The sequence below is a fragment of the Sylvia atricapilla genome, chromosome 6, assembly GCF_009819655.1.
Source record: "Sylvia atricapilla isolate bSylAtr1 chromosome 6, bSylAtr1.pri, whole genome shotgun sequence".
In the NCBI taxonomy this organism is placed as follows: domain Eukaryota; kingdom Metazoa; phylum Chordata; class Aves; order Passeriformes; family Sylviidae; genus Sylvia; species Sylvia atricapilla.
Window position 1 is genome coordinate 15,969,813 of NC_089145.1, and position 12,327 is coordinate 15,982,139.

At 47.3% G+C, this 12,327-nt stretch overlaps 1 protein-coding gene across 2 annotated transcripts in view; it reads right to left on the reverse strand.

The window, feature by feature from the left end:
• Positions 1-5,579: 5,579 nt before the first annotated feature.
• The window catches only part of LSP1 (lymphocyte specific protein 1), a 48,289-nt gene continuing 41,541 nt past the window's right edge, over positions 5,580-12,327 (reverse strand). For both annotated transcript variants that reach the window (XM_066320900.1, XM_066320901.1), the window contains exon 11: positions 5,580-6,970. The gene's annotated coding sequence lies outside the window, so the exon portion shown is untranslated. The remainder of the gene's footprint in view (positions 6,971-12,327) is intronic.

Consider the following 12,327-nt stretch of genomic DNA (forward strand, 5'->3'; position numbering starts at 1 on the left):
TATTGATGACCACATTACCTATGCACACCTCCATCTAGCTTCCTGGTACTGCTGTTCTCTTCCTTGCATCTGATGGGAGGGAGTCAACCAACATTTCCATGGAGGTCTCTAGTGTCATCACTCTTGTGAAATTTGGTTGGTAGAAATATCTGCCTGTCTTATCACCTCTTAGCCTGTAAGAACAGAAACTCTACATCTTTCATAAGAAATAGAAAGGGATCTGAACACTCCCTACTTCAGTGTGTGCAAACACAAGCCAGCCCTTTGCAACATTCACACAGTGCATGCTGCAATACATGCATTAGGCTGCTGTGGTTCCAGTGGAGACAGTGGCAGAGCAGGGTACAGTGTGGGGATTTGTAAGTCTGGGCATTTCTAAAATCTGTTAAAATACTGTTATTCAGAATGTGGGGTTTCTTAAGTTTCCACTTGGGTTGTTATTGCCGGGGAGTTTTTTGGTTTTTTCCTCAATATCTTCAATGTTGGGGACACGCAAAGTCACTAGCACTCTTTAAAGACAAGGGCATTTTTGAGACATTGAAGTAGTCACTCAAAGAGGAATAATTGCATTAGAGTATTTGTATGAAGGACTGAGCACCTACCCCAAATCCTTCCAGAGGTCTGCATTGCAATAAGGAGAGTCAGGCAGGATCTCACCAGTCATCAGGGAAGCAGAAGGGAAGAAAGCAAATGGAGAGCTCACCTCTACACTCACCCCAAAGCACCTGCACATACCTCCCTTCCCACAAGAACCAGCCTCATCAGATGGGCCAGACCCCTGATGGACAAAGGAAGAGCTTTGCTACCTTGATCCATGACAGAGTAACTCAGATTAGAGAGGAGTGGTCAATGAGCAACAGGGTTTGCTGGGAGAAACAGAAGGAATTTGCCTTCAGAGCTGGCTTTGTGCCATAGTTCACCAGCATCTCAAAAGCCATATGAAACAGCCCAAGCTTAACCTGGGCATAAAGCTGCTTTGTAGACCTCCAGAAACTGATCTCATGTGCCCCCATTTTCCTGGGAGCATGTTTAACCCTCCAGAAGCCACAGCTTTCATGCTTAAAGGCTCCTGAAAGGCTGTGAAAAAGCAGAACCTGAGAAGTCAGCTGCAAAAGGGGATGAAATGCCTCAAGGCCAAAAGGCAGTAAGTACCTGCATGGTGTCTGGGCAGCTCACAGGTGGCCCAGGATAAAGGCAGGCATTGATGCCACCCTTACCAGCTCACTTGAGATGTCTTAGCTGAGATCTTCAAGTCAAACTGCACAGAAACCCCTCAACTAAAATTCACCAAACTCATCGACTCCAAACCCTCTCTGCTCCCAGTGCAGCATTTTCTACACTTGCATCCTCTGCACAGAGCATGTCCCTCGCCAAGAACAAGTAAAGTGAGCCAGAGTTTGCTCTCTTCCTCTCTCGGGAAGGTAACAATCAAAGTACAGCTCCAGATTTGCATTTTGCAACCCTAACTTTTGCAAAACAGTAAATCTTACCAGCCAACTTGAAAAGCCTCCAACTGGTTTCATTGCCTGGAGCTACTCTGCTAGAATAACTGTCCTGGCAACATCACCATCCTCTGCCCTTCAACTCTCCAGTACTTTAGATGCTGAACTTTGCAGAGCCAAAGTTGGGAGCACGCAGTGGTGTCACTCGATAGCCCCTCTTCACGCTAATTTTAGGTGGTGGAACTTTTCATGCTTTTAAAAAGTCCCTTTATGTATTTTTGAGAAACCTCTTGTACTTCGTGGCTATCATAAATACTTTTCCATCTTATCTTTGGACCTTATCTACAGGGCTCTAGAAGTAACAAGCAACCAGCGTCTGACATGATGTCAAAGGAACAATCACCTGTTAATTTTGTAAACCGGACTGAGTAACATGATGCCCCCAACGTACAAGTGATTTCAGATGGAAACAAATTGCACATCAGTAAGTAATGCATTTCTTTTGGGTTTTTTTCAGTTAATATTGATTTCTGATTTTCGTGGTAGACTGTTCTTCCATCACTCATTTGTTTGCTCTGGGACATGTCCTTGCTGCACCTGCTTCAGACAACTAAGGCACAATCCCTGTGGGATTCAGGAGATCCTGCTTGGACACCCTAGATCTAGGCTAGGTCTCGCTCCAAAGATAACAGAGGAGATTTGGCCATTCAAGATCTGGGCTGGGTCTAACCCTCACACCATTTACACCCAAATGGATGAGACAGTTTGACAGTGAGGATGATGACTGAGCAGCAGGATGGGAGTCAGGACCAATGCCCGGAGCTGCTGTTTTGTGTGCTCAGAGGAGGTGAGCAAGGCAGGAGACCAGTCAAGGTGCTCACAGCAATCACTCACAGCCACTCCACAACCTTGGGGAAGACCCACCTACCCAACCAGGCACCTCATTGAATAAGTACACTTGCAATTTGCTGCTTTCATGCCTTAAAGTTCTCACATGTATAAATCCCAAAGGTATCTCCCTCTTACTTTTCCTCAACCTTTCTTCCCATCATTCTCAACAAGTCCCAAGTCCATGACATGTTTTTTTCTATTTATTTAATGCCTGTCATTAGCATTGCTAAGCCACTATTTCTGATAATTACCAGGAAGAGATGAAGGAACTTTCTGAAAATCTGTGATATAAATCAAATCATTCCAATGCAGCCAAAACCCTCAGGGGACTCAGAGCAAAAGCCCAGGGAAATCACCTGTCTCAGCATCAGGATCCTTGCAATTGTTCCATTTCTAAAGTAAATCCTTGCTCCAACTGCACTTTTGTCAATGTGAAATACAGTTTTTCCTCTTAACCTGCCTATATACAGATATATAGATATGTGTGTGTATATATCTGTGTGTGTATATATATATAATGCAGTGTCAGGGAAAGTGTCTTGAGCTGGAAAGGACTTACCAACAGACCAACCTCAGAACCTTGTTCAGCAGCATATCAGCTGCCACCTCAGTATTTATAGCCACCCTGCTCTTTGAGCTTGTTTATTTTCCTTCCCAAAGGTGATGGTGGCAGGAGGCAAAGCTCTGACATTCAGGCTCAGGTGTCCCCGAGGCTGACCTTTCCTTCCAAGAGCAGAAGCTGCAGACACGTTTGAAGGAACAAAGTCATTTGGAAACTCTAGGCTCTTGTGTCCATTAACAAACCAGAGGCCTAGTGCAGAGCTGTGAGCAAGGGTTGAGCAGAGATCTGTTAATTAGCGTACAAGCATATACATTTGGATGGATGTAAAAATGAGCCTGTAATTATTTTATACCTGGAAAAGGAACCCAATGAAGTGCAACCTCCAGTCTCAAGGCAGAACAAGTGCCACATAAAGACACAACCCTCAAAACAGGACTGAGTTTTCCATTATTTATGTTTCCCCCCAAGTTTAAATAATGCTGTTTTATGGCATTGCAATAGTCATAGACAACGTTTTTCAATCCCATCTTATATGCATTCACACAGAATTCATCTGTTAAACCCTGTTGGGAAAAAAAGCAGCCATGAAGCCTGCCACAGAAAGGCAAGCAGCACATTTCAGTGTCACTGGAGCCCCCACAGATTTATTTCAGAGCCAATGCTGCCAAAATTATGAACCCCTTCTGCATGATCTAGACACGATGAGTAAAGAAAGTGTAGTGAAGCCACACCTCAAAGTATGCCCCCCCCACCCCGTTCAGAGCACTGAGAGCCCATATGAGGGTTCCCAGTCCCTCTTTTTGGGCAGTGCCAAGGGGATGGTGGTTTAGCAAGCATGGCAGCACAGGGGCTGCAGGCAGCCAGTAGATACAGGGACCAGGAAAGCATCACTCTTCTCCACCCGGCTTTGAGGGCAAGACTAATCCTGCAAGTCTCACTCAGTGTGACAGCTTGTCCTTGTTACGCTCAAAATGCAGCAGTCTCAGGAGAAGACAGAGCTCAAGTCTCATAGCAAAAGCCTCTGAGATGCCAGTGCTACAAAAATCACAATATTGTGACAAATGAACAAAGGAAAGAAAGGAAGCAGTCGGCCACTAACACCAGACCAGTAACTGCTGCAGAGTGGCACCAGCCTGCTCTCCTTCACTCACAAAATCAGCCACAGGCTCCTGCTGGGGGAAGAGATGAGCCTCCATGCCCTCATCCCCTCCTAGCACTGCCCAAAATGCACATTCAGCACACCTGGGCTGCAGCATCCCTTTTTTTTTTTTTTCTTTTGATGGAGGTAGGGGAAGGTTTCACCATTCTGGTAACCCCACTGCCAGTCCCACCACCACGTGCACACTATGGTACTTTGGGAGGAACAACAGCACATCGTCAAGGTAATTCAGCTGTGGAAACATTTCCCCTGGCAGAGATAAGTACCTCATGAAGAGCTGCACACATTTTCTCCCAGCCAGTTCTCTCCCTGGCTCCTGACCACCGCTAGAGAGCTCTGGTCTCCCAGAACCTGCTCACGTCTCTGCTGTCACCACAACCTGAATTACAGCAGTTGTTTATTGAAACCACATCTAGGTCCCTATGGGCTTTAAGTGGAGAAAATACACTTTGGAAATTAACCCTCCTTAGAGAAGGAATCTCACACAAACAGCCTTTGGGACCTTCTCTGCCCTCTCCAAACTGGCAGGGCACAGGAATAGTAACTGGAGAAGTTTCCAGCCATCATTTCTACCAGCCAGCTACAGAACTGTGTTGAAAGACTGGTGCAAGCAGTTTGCACACATGCACAGTAGTGTTATTTTCAGCTCAAGCCAGAACATCTCTATGCACCTCACTGCTACTGCTCCAGCCTCACTTGAAAATCCCAGCACAGCAGAGGAAGGGCTGAAGGGAGGAAAATGGGGCCATGCTGCTCAGTCCTTTAAAGAACACAGAACTCCTTGAATTTTTACCTCACAAAACTGAAGCAGAGGATGGACAGAACAAGGGTACCAAGCAGCAGAAAGATAAAAGCCATAAGTTACATTGGAATTATCTCCCTCCTTACTTACACTTTAGGAAAGTGTTAGGATAGCAGAAAGTCTTCATTTTGTCTCCACACCATTAAAATTTTATTACTTGGAAGGTCACCCCCATAAAAAGGTTTTTCCATAAAAAGGTAGATGGTTCCAGATAGAGCCATCAGCTCATTAGTGTGCTGGGTTCGAGTGCAGACAGCTACACTGACCTTACAGAAGCTGGATTAGCAGGATACAGAGGAATTTCTTTTTCCCTGTATGTGTTTTGTTTTTGTTTTTTTAAATAGCTGACATCTCCAGTGATTTTGGTTGAAGCCTGTGATGTTGCTCAGGTCTGGTACCTGGGGAGCTAAGCTCTGTGCTTCTCCCAGCTGATCACACTCCCTAGGAAGTCTCTGCAGGCTGCTCCATTGCCCACCCATACACTACTCCTTCCCCTTATAGAGGCAATTACTCCCACTGAAAAATGCAACAAGAAACCATGGATCTAAATGGGGCAGGCACACAGAAAGCCCCTTTCCTACATATGTCAAGCTCCTTTTCTTCTTGTCACTCAGGCTGATGCTGCTTCTCCTCCACCTCACATTCAAGCAGGGAGTTTCAAGGTCTTGGAAAACAGCTTTGCTGTAGATTCCTACATGAACAAAATTCTCAGAGTTGCCACCATTACAACATCATCTTCAAATTTTATTAAATGCTTACCAAAAAAAAAAAAAAATCCGGGGGGCAGAAAGTTTTAAGCAGAAAGCACACTGATGCAGGAGAAGAAACAAGCTGCCCTCCCTCCAGGAGGGTAGAAACAATTTGCAAAATTATGTTGATATGGAAAGAAGGGAGGAATGAGACTAAAGAGGGGCTGGGGAACATGTTAACACCATAAAGTATGAAGACATGGGAGAATTCAGAAATAACCCTAGAAACTGATTTGCAGACATCAGGTCCAAGGCCAGAAATGCCACTCTTGAGGGACTCAGTTTCAAGTTCACAGCAAGCCTTGGTCTCCAGGCAATTCTCCAGGATGCCACTTCACCAAGATAGCTTCCAGCAGCAGCCATTTCCCAGATATCCTGCTCAGCTTCAGGAACACAGCTCTCAGGTTATCAAGGTGCCACCACATCTAACTTTTAGAAGTGTTTCAGTCACTGGCACTGGAGCCCACAAGTTAGAGAATAAGCAAACCAGTTTCCCAGAGAGAAAAGTGATAACATCAGTGGTCAGCACTCCTCACCTGGGAAAGGAGATCTCCAATTCATCTTAGCCAGAAGAAGGCAGCAGCTGTTTCAAACAAAGCTGCTATTGCCCTGCTGAGAGAGAAGTGGCAGGAACATTTTGGCATACATTTGGGATACATAACTGTGATTAAGGAATGATCTGGGAACTAAAGGGAAAAAAAAAACAGGACTATGTAGAATGCAATTTGATGTATGCAGAGACCAGGAGATGGAAGTCCCTCAAAGCAGATGATGCAGAGAGACAGAGGCTGCATCATAAACAGAGGAAGACTTGACCCACAGCTGGCACCAACAGAGTGACAAGTGGTCCTTGCACTCTCATCACACTCTCCTTGCAGTCTTTTTACACTCAGGACCTGCCCACTGCCCTCCTTTCAAACACCAATTCTTGACCAGATTTCTGTCGAGTTCCCTTCTCTGCCACCACCCAGCCATCAAGGGCCACAAAAACAGAAATTCTTAATCACATAACAAAAGCCTTGCCTGCTCAGCAGGGCAGCAGATCCCTCTCTTTCAACACTTAAGGAGAGGGAACAGAGCCTCTCATCTCCATAGCAGAGAGATATTAAAAAAAAAAAAAAAAAAAAAAAAAAAAGCCAGAGAGTCACATAGAAAGTTAAAACAGGGATGAGTTTTGTCAGCTGATCTAGTTCCTTTCATCCATCTGGAGGCAGTGTGGGGTATTGCTCAAACCCCAAGAGGAGTCAGGCTGTACCCAAAGCAGACTGACAGCAGTCGGGAGAAGAGGAACATCCTTCCATTATCTTCTGTGGAGCAGAGGAAATAGTGGCATGGAGGGTTGCATTGAGTCAGGACCAAGCTCAGCTGCAAGACAAAAAACCACAATGTTATGGATACCATTTGGCCTCTCATGAGCAATACCTTGGGCTACACAGAAACTATCCTCTCTAGCAGTTACAGGTGGGTTTCTCCCACCCATTTTCACAATGCCCTGTGAATCAGCCCACCCATAAGGCTTCAGCACAAGTGCTGGCAATGTCCATGCTCATGGCAGAGAGATGCTGAGGGCTGCACACCCAGCAGAGGCCACAGCTGTACTCCTGCCATGTTGTCTCCCAGTCCAAGAAGGACACTTGCAGGCTTCCTCCCAAGCCCAAGAAAGCCACTAAAGCAGAGAGTGTCCCCACAGCCCCAGCTCTGTCTGGGACCATCTGCAGCAGTTTTGGGTTCCTGCAGCTCTCCATCTGCTCCACACACGACAGCTGGTGCAGCCAAGGGACTCCAGCATACAAATGACTTTTCCATCACTTGACAAATGACTCCTGCATGCTGACACTCTCTCCACTATCCCTCATTTGGGGCTGATTGCAAATGGAGCAAAGTCAGGAGAACTGTTGGGGTCCAAAAGTGGGTAAGCATCCATCCACCCATGGGAGCTCAACCAGCAGCAGGGAAACTTAACCCTTTGAAAGCCTCTTGACTTCTAGATTTGCTTCCTTCTAGCTTATCACAAACCCATATAAGTTTCTCAGGCAGTGCTTCCCCTATTGTGCCCAAGTTTTCAGCTCCAGCCTTTCCACTGGCAATAAAGCAAGTCTGTCTGTCCCTTTACTTCTGCTTCATTAGCTGGCAAGGGGGAAGACAAATCTTCCTTGTTGAGAATTTCTCCTGAGCACACAAAGCCCTGAAGGAGATTCAAAACAAAGCCAAGCATGAGAGGGAAGACAAATTAACAGCTAATTTCTTTTGCTGTCTCTTAGCATCTCGCTGCTCCATTAGTCAAGCACACAGATCCCAATATAGTCACATGCCATGGAAGTTACCACCCATTAAAGGGTGCAAGACCCACAAGCACAGCAGGTTTCACTTCAGATGAGATGCTGAGATAGCAGCAAGAGTGATTTTAAGAGCGCAGACTACTGTAAGAGACAACAAATCATGAGGTTATACAGCATGAAGCAGCCTTTGACTTTGGGAGCAGAGGGATTTTCCCGGTGTATGCATAGTAAACTTTCCACTCTGAGAACCACCATGCCCTCCTCAGTAGCATCTGGCAGTTCACAGCAAATCCCAGGCAAGATGCTTCTCTGACTCATGTGGGGAGCTGCATTTTTCTGGAGTGCAGCAGTCCATAGGACAAGGAAAACACTCCAAGAGCTGATAGGTAGCTGAGAAGTTCGCTGCCTTGCCTCTTTAGTATTCCCTACACAATTCTGAAGCAGGTCAACCTTATAAATCTAGTCTACCAGTGCTGCTGGACCATAGCTCATCTTGTAGTACAGGCTGTCCATGGGACCACATTAAACAGGAGATTAAGTCATTCCACAATAAATCCTACCATGGGGTGCATGTATTTATTTGCTCACCCTTCAGCAGATTTTTTTTAAAAAAAGCACAAAAAACTCCACAAGCAATTTACCAATTCCTACACAAACAGAGCCAGAGTAGTGTCACACAATAGTACCTACATGTCCCTCTAAGACAATTTGGCTTTCAGACCCAGAAGAATCTAAAATATCCATGAGGCTGGGGAGGAAAGCAACTATATGACAAAGGAATGGGCTCTCAGCCTTTTTTTGGAACAGTACAGACTTGCCTCTAAGAGTAGCTCCTGGAACAAAGCAAATCCTAATGACAGCCTTGTGCCTAAAGAATAAAGCTGATAAGACATCAGGAACATCCAACAGTTGTCACCCCCAGCTGACACAAATCCCCTCCAAGCCCCCTCACAGAAAACAGCAGGTCTCTCATGCCTACAGCTGAAGTAAGTCATAGAATGATAGAATAGCTTGAATGGGACCTTTAGTTGAAAGGGACCTTCAAAGGTCATCTAATCCAACACACATGCAATGAACAGCGACATCTGCAACTAAATCAGGCTGCCCAGACCCCCATCCAGCCTGATCTGGAATGTTTCCAGGGATAGGGCATGCATCACCTCTCTGCCAAACCTGTTCCAGTGTTTCATCACTCTCATCATAAAAAACCCTCCCCCAACAAACATCTTCCTTATATCTAGTCTGAATCTACTTAGTTTAAAAGTTTTACCTTTTGTCCTATTGCAACATGCCCTACTAAAATGTCTGTCCCCATCTCTCTTACGAGCTGCCTTATATATTAAAAGGCCACATAAAGTCTCCCCAGAGCCTTCTCTTCTCCAGGATGCACAACCCTAACTCTCTCAAACCTGTCCTCACAGAAGTGTTCCATCCCTCTGATCATTTTTGCGGTCCTCCTCACGACCTGCTCCAACACATCCATGTCTTTCCAGTATCGAATGCACCAACTGCTCAACACTGCCCATACCCCACCCACCACAGCCTCTGCTCTGGAGGGTAGCTCATCCACCATGGTGAGGGCGTGACCTTGAAGCTTTTGAGTTCACCTTGCCACATCTTCGGCGCTTTTATTTGCTGCTGCCTTTAAAAAAAAAAAGTTATCCTTCTCTTCCCATCTTCAACCAGTTTTGGCAGACACATCACCTGCTTGCTGGGTATGGATCACCTTCCCAGCCCAGTGCTGACAGCAGCACTGCAAGCCCAAAGCCAGCACTGGGCACTCAAGCACAAATAGCTGTTCTGCACTTTCCAGAGTTCTAGTCAGGACAGTTTTCCCGCACAGTAGGGATCATGTTACACACCCACACTAACCAGAGCAGGCTGGGAGCCACCAGGAACAGAACACAGCACACGGAATAAACAGCCCCCCTGGGCAAGCCTGACATCACCCTGCCCTCCTCTCCCTTGTTTCAGGATGCTCAGTTGCATCCAGCACCAGGGATTAAGGGGCTCAGTGATTTATGCCTCATTTCATAGCAAAACTCAGCAACTCTGTGCTGAGCAAGAGCCAGGATAGAGTCAGATTTCCTTCCTGGGGCTGCCAAAGAGTCATTGCAGGTCAGAGGCTGTTTGGTGCTTCCCAGCTTGCCCAGCTAGAGAAAAGAGAACTAGTTTAATCTTCATATCGCCAATACAGACCCTTAGCTCCATTTGCTCACTTGAGCAGTGATCACTGAGCCCCACTGACCTGCACTCATCAGAAAGGAGGCAGTGATGAATAGGAGCAGGAAAAGCAGCCAGGCATCTGTGCAGGAGCAGCCCAGCATTGGCCAAAGGGCCGCTATGACCATTAGAGATCAGACCTGACACAGAGCACAACCCATTTCTGTTTCACTCAAGAATGAGGGATAAAGGCAAAACAGGGGCAAAGTTTCCCAGGGAAAGAGAAATCTTGGTTTTATCTTGGATGAAAATGTTGTTACTGTGCTTCATGAAGCAAGAGAAGACCAGCCAGAGTCAGTGCTGTGACAAAGCACTTCCTCACTGATAAACAGAGCTTCTGAGAAGCCCTCTACTTCACAGGGGTGTCTCCATGCCAGCTGAAATGAATCAAGGCCAGTGTTGACTTTGATTCAAATGACACATGCAGTTTATGGCTGTTCTGTTGTAGGCAACATTGTATCAGAGTATTAATAACTGAAATTTGGAAAGCCATGAAACATTCCTGCTTTTTGCCTCTGGAGATGTTTCAAAGCTTCAAAATTTCAAACCCACTCTGTTTCCCTCGACATTTCCTTCCAAATCCCATTATGGCTTGCCAAGACACGAACTTCTAGGGTCCCCAGGAGCTCTCACTGTGCTAAGGCCATGAGTAGAAGGGCTGTAGGTTTGGCAATACAGCTTCCCCCTGGGACATCTCTTGCCCTGCCACTCCCACCCTCAACACTGGCTGAGGTTACCTCAGGGGAATAACCAATGAAGACTAATGTTCTTCTCCCACAATATTGACTCCATACTCACAGCTTTTAGAGAGAGGAAGAGGAGAACTTGTATATAAATATTTCAGAACCCAGTCCAGGGCTAAGCCCACACCAACTCTAAACTTGGTCTTTTCTTGCAGGAAATGACAATGCTGATAACAGTATCATCCCCCACCCAGCCTGTTTCAAATCACCACCCCCTTTCCCCCCCTCCCACCCTGCCAAAGCCTGGGAAGGACAACCTGCGGCTGCAGCGGCTGCTGAAGAAGGCAGCCAGGAAGAATGCCATCCTCACCTCGGAGCAGGGCAAAGCCTTCCGCTCCAGCCTGTCACCGGTCAACGAAGCCAGCCCTGACCAAGAGCGTGCAGAGACCCCTGCCCCAGCAGAGACCCCCGAGGCCACAGCACCCCCCTGTGCCCCCCTGCCAGCCCACCTCTCCATCAGGCCCGTCCAGCACCGTGCCCCCTCCCCGTTCCGCAGGGGGAAGCCTTTCACGCTGAAGGTCACCGAGCAGCGGCGCATTGCTGAGCACATCAAGCTCACAACCTCCTCGGCCATGCCTCTGCTACAGAAGCCAGGAGCTCCCGAGACTCCACAGCAGCCTGAAGGCATGGGCTCCCACCTTCCGTCTGCATCTGACCCTTTGGTACCTGCTAGCCCCCAGCCTCCTCCTTCCAGTACTCCCAGTAAAGAAAGGGCACCAGAGGTTACCTATGTCACCAGGGTGAACACTTATTTCCACAGTGTCAAACCACCCAGGGCTAAGACACCCACACCAAACCCGACCCAAGGAACTGTCATCCATGAAGACAAAAGGCCTACTTCCCCAGCACCTCAAACAAGCAGCTCTGAACCATCTCCAGAACAGACACTCACCTCACTTAAAGACAGCAAGGCCACTCCCCCCTCGCCAAAGCCTTCCCTACTTCCTGCTGCAGAGACGGAGCCTCCTGATCAAGCTCCCAAACCTGTTCCTAATGAGAAGCCCAGCACCTCTGATGCCCACACTAATAAGCCTACAACCCAGGGAGGTGACACCGAAACATCCAAACCTGAGACAGCTCCTGAATTACCCAAGCAAGACAGAGACATCCTACAACCACCAACATCCAGCGCTCCCTGGAGGCAAGCACGCCCAGCAACTCCAGCACAAGCTGACAGCACCAAGCCCACCTCCACAGACACCGAGGCAGAAGGCATCACTGAACCCCAGATGACTCCCAGCTTACCCAACACCAGCTGCTCCCCCAAGGCTGAGCCAGCACCATCGTCAGTAGAAGCACCAATACCTCCAGGAACCAGTACCAGTGGCTGGCAACGCCTCAAGAAGCAATTGATGGTGCAGCCAGAAGCAACCAACTCCCCAGAGTCCAAGCCAGAAAAGCTGGGACAGGAGGAAGGGAATAAAGAGGACACTGCTCAAGCAGTCATCAAGCAAGACTGCATGCTGGTTAAATCAAA